Raw genomic sequence first — 7,033 nt, 5'->3', positions numbered from 1 at the left:
TTGAATCATTATTGCTTGAGGTCAGAAATAGAGAAATATATTTATTTGGCCAAATATTTTTCTCTTGTTGTAAGAACAAAAAAAAATCTTTTTTAATAAATTATAACTAAAATAAAGAACAATAAATTTGATGTACTAAAAACAAAAACTGTTATATACAATAGAAAGAGCTTACAAACAGTATTAATTGCAACAATAAAATTTTTTATTTACTTTTAATTAATAAAATTTTTGGCTGACCAAAAAACTGTTTCGAGTATTGCCAAATACCCATCATAAAGGGTCTTAGAATTATATCTTATATTTAAGTATTCCTAAGTAATTTTTTTTTGTTTTTGGAGACTACAAGTATCAATGGTTGATACTTCTAAATTTGAAGCTCAAATTCAACCTTTGATACTTGCAGTTTCAAAAAATTATTTTAATGATGAATTTTTGTCAATACTCAAAACAGCTGTTCGTCACTCAAAAATTCAACTATTTAAAAATAAATAGAAACTCTTTTGTCGCAATTTGACCATCGAGATCACTAAAGGATTTTTGTCAAAATTAACAGTTGTTTGGGTAGCCAAAAATTATATTAATTAAAAGCCAGTAAAAATTCGAAATATTTGCAATTTATTCACTTCACTACGTTACCCGGGGAACATTGGGCCATATATATATTTGCAATTTACTATTCAATAAATAGCGGATTCATCTTTCACGGAACTTATTAAATAGTAAATTCCGAAAAAGATGCATCTAAAACTCGAAAAAGTGTAATCTTTGTATTAAAAATATTTTGGATAACTTCACACTTAACTGTGTGTATTTGCTGGAAATTATATTTGTACTAAATGAGAATTATATGAACAGTATAGTTTTGTGTATACTAGAAAAGCATGCGTGCGAATGCGAATAATATTGAGATTCTTATTTAATAATAATGGAATTTTATTATCTTCAATTGAATCAGGACTTATAACCAATTTTTTATATATTTTTATTTATTTATTAATAATGTTAGTTTAGTTTATAAAACCAATACTAACATGTAACGATGGGTATTTGTTAATACTCGAAACAGCTGTATGGTCAATCAAAAATTCAATTAATTAAAAAATAATAAAAATTTTTTGTTATAAATATACTATTTAATTAGATAGTTTAACTTTAAGATACTTTTTACACATCATGATTAACAATAAGTTGATCATTTCAAATTTTCAGTAAAATCTTGTTAAAGTTTTGAACCATGTGAGCAGATACCAGATACAAAAATTAATGAAGCATTTTGCATTAAGAAGCACATGAACTCTAAACAAAAACATTTCCACAAGAAGAAATCCTAAAGTGAAAAAACTTCATGCAAAATGAATACGAAATTTCTACACGATAAATCTTTTGTATAAAATTTCTATGTCAATTGCCTTATTTTGTTGGCCCAAATGCATTCAAAAACTTTAAAAATATTCTATTCGCTTTCCAAAAAAGGAAAACTTTGCAAGACGTTTTCCAAGTTTTCCGAAAGAGAAGAAAATAAGCTGAAGTTTTAAGCTAAGGAGGCGCATTGTTGAAAGTATCTGAGAAGCAAAGATACTTTCATAGTTTGTGTTTATCATTGAAACCTTTTGGGTTGTATGGTGCGTATACTTTCCTTATTAGTGGTGTGAAGTGTTCAAAAAACTTTTTGATACTCGTATTTCATTTTTGTATAAATTTTCTCATTTTTTTCTTAACATCTTTCAATTTCCAAACTAGAAACTTAAAAGTTATGCCTTCATAAATATTTAGCTTGAAATGCTGCCATCAAATGCTCGACATTTGTTACTTAATACTTTCTGCTTCATTCATTTCAAGCTTACGGGTTTCAAACTATTTTGGCCTAAATAACTGATAAGCTTAAGTAAATGTTAATGCTCAACTTAAAATTCATTTTGAACTTAACAATTTTTTTTCTTTTACTTATAGAATTTTTTTTCTTTTACTTACAGAATTTTTTCTTTTGAAGGGAACCAATCAAGTGAAAGGTAAGTTGCTCATACTCATTTGATCAACTTTTTCATTTTAAAAGTTTTATGAAATAAAATATTTAATCCTTTCTTATATGCGTTAGTAATTTCTTTTATGTTTTTACTAATTTTTTTTTTTGAGGTATATATGTACACATATAGTATGTAATTTTCATCATTGGTGTGAACCAATTTATGTTGCCATTTGTGGTGAACTAAACTCGTATATGCTTCTTAGTGCTTCCTTTTAGCAAATTTATGTGCTCTTACCAAATTTTTGGCATATTTACACACAGAGCAGCCATTAATAATGCAACTCAATTAACTTTAATTACAGACATTTAAACTCTGGTGTCATATAACATTATGACTCTTCAAGCAATTTTCTGTGCTTTCCCTTCCTTTCGCAGTGTAGTTATCGTATAGTTTTTGCCCCAGTTTTTATTAAGTTTCCATGTGTGAATGATGCTAGAGTAAATTAAAGCTTTCCTCCACTCTTCGAAGATGAATTGTGTAATTTTATATAAGCTACTAAATGCTTTCTACTTATATTCCAGAATATATGTGTGTGCTCATGAAGCCAAAACAGATTTGTTTTTTGGTACTTAAGTAAGCCCATAGTACTCACCACATTTGCAATACTGATGGTAAGATACGACTATTAGGAAAGCAATTTCATACAACTACTACTGATGAAATATAATTTTTATAGATAATGTTATAAGAAAATTTATTTAAAACTATCAAATACTTTACAGAAATTGTATAAAAAATTATTTTGATGCATTATCTACCAACTACGTAGAAAGTAATTCCGAAACATAATATATTAATTGGCCGAAAGTAGATTTTATATATTAGGTTATATTATTTAACGAATACCTAATTGAGTTAAAAGACATCCTACGGTAGTATATTTATTACATATAGTACATATATATATATTTATTTACAGTATATATATCATAGTTCAATTCCATGAATTCGATTAATATATTTAAAAGATATCATTTAGCTTGATAGCGTTTTAAGATGATCACAGACAGTACTATAGTGAAACATTAATTGTTGATAACTTCAGGGACACACTAGTGTAATGAAACGTATATTATTGGTAACTTAGAGAGTCACTACTCTAGTGAAATGTTGATTGTTGATAACTTCCGAGAATAACAGTAGAACCTACTGGTATTGGAATATTGTCATAAAATGATAATAATGCTAATTGTGAATGCCCGGGTCTGGGCTCGAAGAAAAGTAGGTTTTTAGGGAAGCACTTTTTTGCTTATTTTGACAAAATGTTTATCAGTAAGGACGAATCTTTTAAATTATATAAAATGAACACGTTGGATTTAGTTTTTATCTTTATCCAATAGCTAATTGTGGTCAGCGGAAAATTATCTACTGACCTGTCACTGCAACCAACTAACCACATGTAGCCGATATCAATAATTTAACAAAAGATTTTATATATTGTGAAAGAGAAAGAGCTTTGTTATAAATGAACTCATTATTAATAAATCAATTGATTAATGGTGAAAAATTCCAAATGCAAACTTTAAAAATAAATTTTCCACAAGGGAAATTATCATTATTTAAAATATTTTAAATTAAACAAACAAAGTATTTCAAATGCATCAATAAGCTCATGCCAATTGAAACAGCCAAATATAAATTTCATTAACGTTAGTAGATTAAGCTGTAGTGGAAACATGATATTACTCAGTTAAACTGTTACACTGAACCTGAAATATGACATATTCTATTTAATTATTTCTATGTTTTTTTAAAAGTGATGGATTATGTTAAGAACACACTTCTTTTATTACTTTACTATTTTTAACACAAACAAGGACACTAAAGTATTACATATTAAAGCCTTTTAATACTGATTTTTTCGAAGTAATGGAAGTTTTCTAAAACACTTTTATTATTACTACTATATGTCTGTATTTTGATTGTAATTTAATTTTCACTAGTAAGTAGATTATCAAGAGTTAGAATTCCTACTAAAAACGCTTCGATGTTCAGCAAATTTCGCCTTAGTGCAAAATATTACTATTAGTCAAAACATTAATCATATCTTTATTGATGATTTTATTAAGAAAATGTTCTGTTTATATAAAGTTTTTTCAAACATAACTTAACATAATTTTTTTACTTAACTTTAGTATCATAATCTTCTTAATATAACTTTCTTAATATAACTTCCTAAGCATTATTTCCTTAACATAACTTTCTTATCATATCTCTCAGAATATAACTTGTTTAACATAAACTGATCTTAACATTACTTTCACAGTACACTACATTCCAAGTTCGATCAACAAAGGATGGTGACCTTTTCCAGAAATCTATTTTTTAAAGTAACATAAAGTAATATAACATATATGGCCACATGACATATATTTTTTTCATTCCCCTGAAATATTTTCTTCAAATTTCTCCTTTATATATACAGTGTTTCACTTTCTAAAATGTATATACTATTAAACTACTACTTTACTATAATCCCATACCATCCTCAGTTCATGCACATGCTTAGTCAGAGTCTGAATTCTGTTACTACTTACCTGAGTCAATAAAAATCAATTCAAAATAAATCCCTCTTAATTTATGTAAGCAACACTTTGATGACAAAACCATTCGCTGGGGGTATATTCAAACACAAGTTGAGAGTGTTTATAAATTATCGGATTTGCTCAAAGCCACAAAGAGAAAAAATGTTATTATAAAACCCAAAAACACTTAGGCCAATGTTTTGCAAAGAATCTGATTGCACAACGACACGGAAAATAAAACTGAATGGAAAATTACAGGCAGGATACACCGCATCGCATGCCGCATACCCTGACAGATATGTACAAAGGCAATTATACAAAGTGGTTTGCACTTTTCCAGACAATTGAACAGATACAAAAATACAAAGCCCACAAAGTAAACCCAAACAAAATCACAAAGTAAAAAGAGAAAAAAAAAGAAACAAAGAATAAAGTAAAATTGTTAGCATAACAAAAGCATAATTAACAAACAATGTATAAAATCAGTAAATGCAACGCTGATACCAACGCCAGTGCCAATGCCGAATAGGAGAATTACAACAATAGACTTTACCGATTGTGTCATGGATGCCATCACTGAATTTACATGTAAACACAATAATTACACCGCAACCAACATCAACACATCTACGTCTCTACGTCTATCTATTTAACGTAACACATAAAGCCACTTTCTTGTGTATCATGTGTATGCCATGGTACAATCGTGTAAGAAATGTGGGTCGTTACTAAATTGGCAACATGACAGGCCTTCATGCTCGCTTTTCCGCTTGTATAAGTTGCAATTATAGACTTAAGCTCCCTTACTCCAACCCGGTTTCTACCTGCTTGAACCTTACACTGTTGCGACCTGTAAGGAAAAATAAGCATTTTTGCAAGATTAACCCAGTCTATTCGTTAAAAAGCACACAACACAGAAATTACGCCAGTCAATGGTACATTGTTGCCACCAAATTGGGCGGCGATTTGGTAAAATTGAAAATGACAGAACGTGTGAAATCTTCTGTGCTCCCTGCGAGAATTGTATGAATGGATTGGTGAAGAAATATCTCACATACAGACTCAAACAATAACAATCTGAATGAATACTTGATGTTCTCTACACAGTGTCAGCAATAATAGCACACACTCCTCCTATACGAGGAGCCTAATATGAGTATAGCAGCAGCAAGTTGCAGTAGTAAAATGTTGCCGCCACATTGACAGAGATACATGCACAGAATAACTGATGAAGTAGACAGCTTAACATCACTTAACACTTATATATACATATGTAAACGTGCACTTTATTTGTACATAAATTATTTGAAATCAATCGAATGGATTGTTGCTTTTTTATCTTTGTTTTGGTGCCTTTCTGTTAGACTTGTTGGTTACAAATTATTGTAATTATTTACTAATTTTGTGCTATTATGCACTGTCAGTGCATTGTTCAGTACTTAACCAACAAATTGATATATTTGTATGTGAATGTAATTCCGTTGTCGTCACAAATCTGCTGAAGTTAACTTGTATATTGTAGTCTTAAGAGAATAATTGGAATATACGTCCCACATTTAAGGTAGTTGTATACAATCCTTTTTTTTACTACTGCTTTAGAACTTAGTCCACACAATTCAATTCAATAAAAGTGTCGCTTGTAAGTAATGTCATTTATTATAACAATTGTTTATTATTGCTGCTTCTTCATGTTATTCATATGGCTAGTGTGAAGCAAACCATTTGTTGTTGTTACCATATCTACTTAGCCACGTAGTTGTTGTTGCGTGTGTAACACAACATTTATTGATAGTATTGGTTTTGGTTATGCCACCTTCATTACACGCAAGATTAGTGCAGACAGTTCTATACACACAAGACTATATCTTTTTCACTTAAGAAATATGTATGCTCGCATAGTAGCAGCTTCCGACTCATAATAATTGCATTGTAGTCCACAATGCTTGTGCGAATGTAGTGAGTAATATCACTACATTTAACCATTCGCTTTTCGACATCTTCTTATCATTTGTGTGACTGCATTGAGATTGTGTTAAGCTTGTATTTGTGTATTCATACATTGTGTATTAATTAATATTAACACTCAATAATTCAAGTGTTGACAATAGTTTCTGTTGTTTACAATTCTGCTTTTGACATGTCGATTTACCTTGACTTTACAGTATACAGAAAATTATGTTAATGAGAAATGTTAAAGAATTTTATGAAGAATATTAAAGAATAAATAAATGTTTTAAAAATAAAAATATTTTAAAAAGAATATCTATATAGAATATAGGATACAAAATATAAAGATATGGAATGCTTCACGCACCGTCAAACTGACCACGGTCGAAATGGTGTACCTGAATTCACTAAAATATTAATATGTAGTGTACACAAACATTCCCTCTTCGGTGAGACTACTTACCCACCAGTGACGACGCGTGCCCTATCTGGAAGGGTGTGCGGCCCTTCTTTAATGTTGTTTTTACATGT

The sequence above is a fragment of the Teleopsis dalmanni genome, chromosome 1, assembly GCF_002237135.1.
Source record: "Teleopsis dalmanni isolate 2A chromosome 1, ASM223713v2, whole genome shotgun sequence".
Lineage (NCBI taxonomy): Eukaryota > Metazoa > Arthropoda > Insecta > Diptera > Diopsidae > Teleopsis > Teleopsis dalmanni.
The sequence above is the reverse complement of the archived record's forward strand: the minus strand, read 5'-3'. Positions refer to the sequence as shown.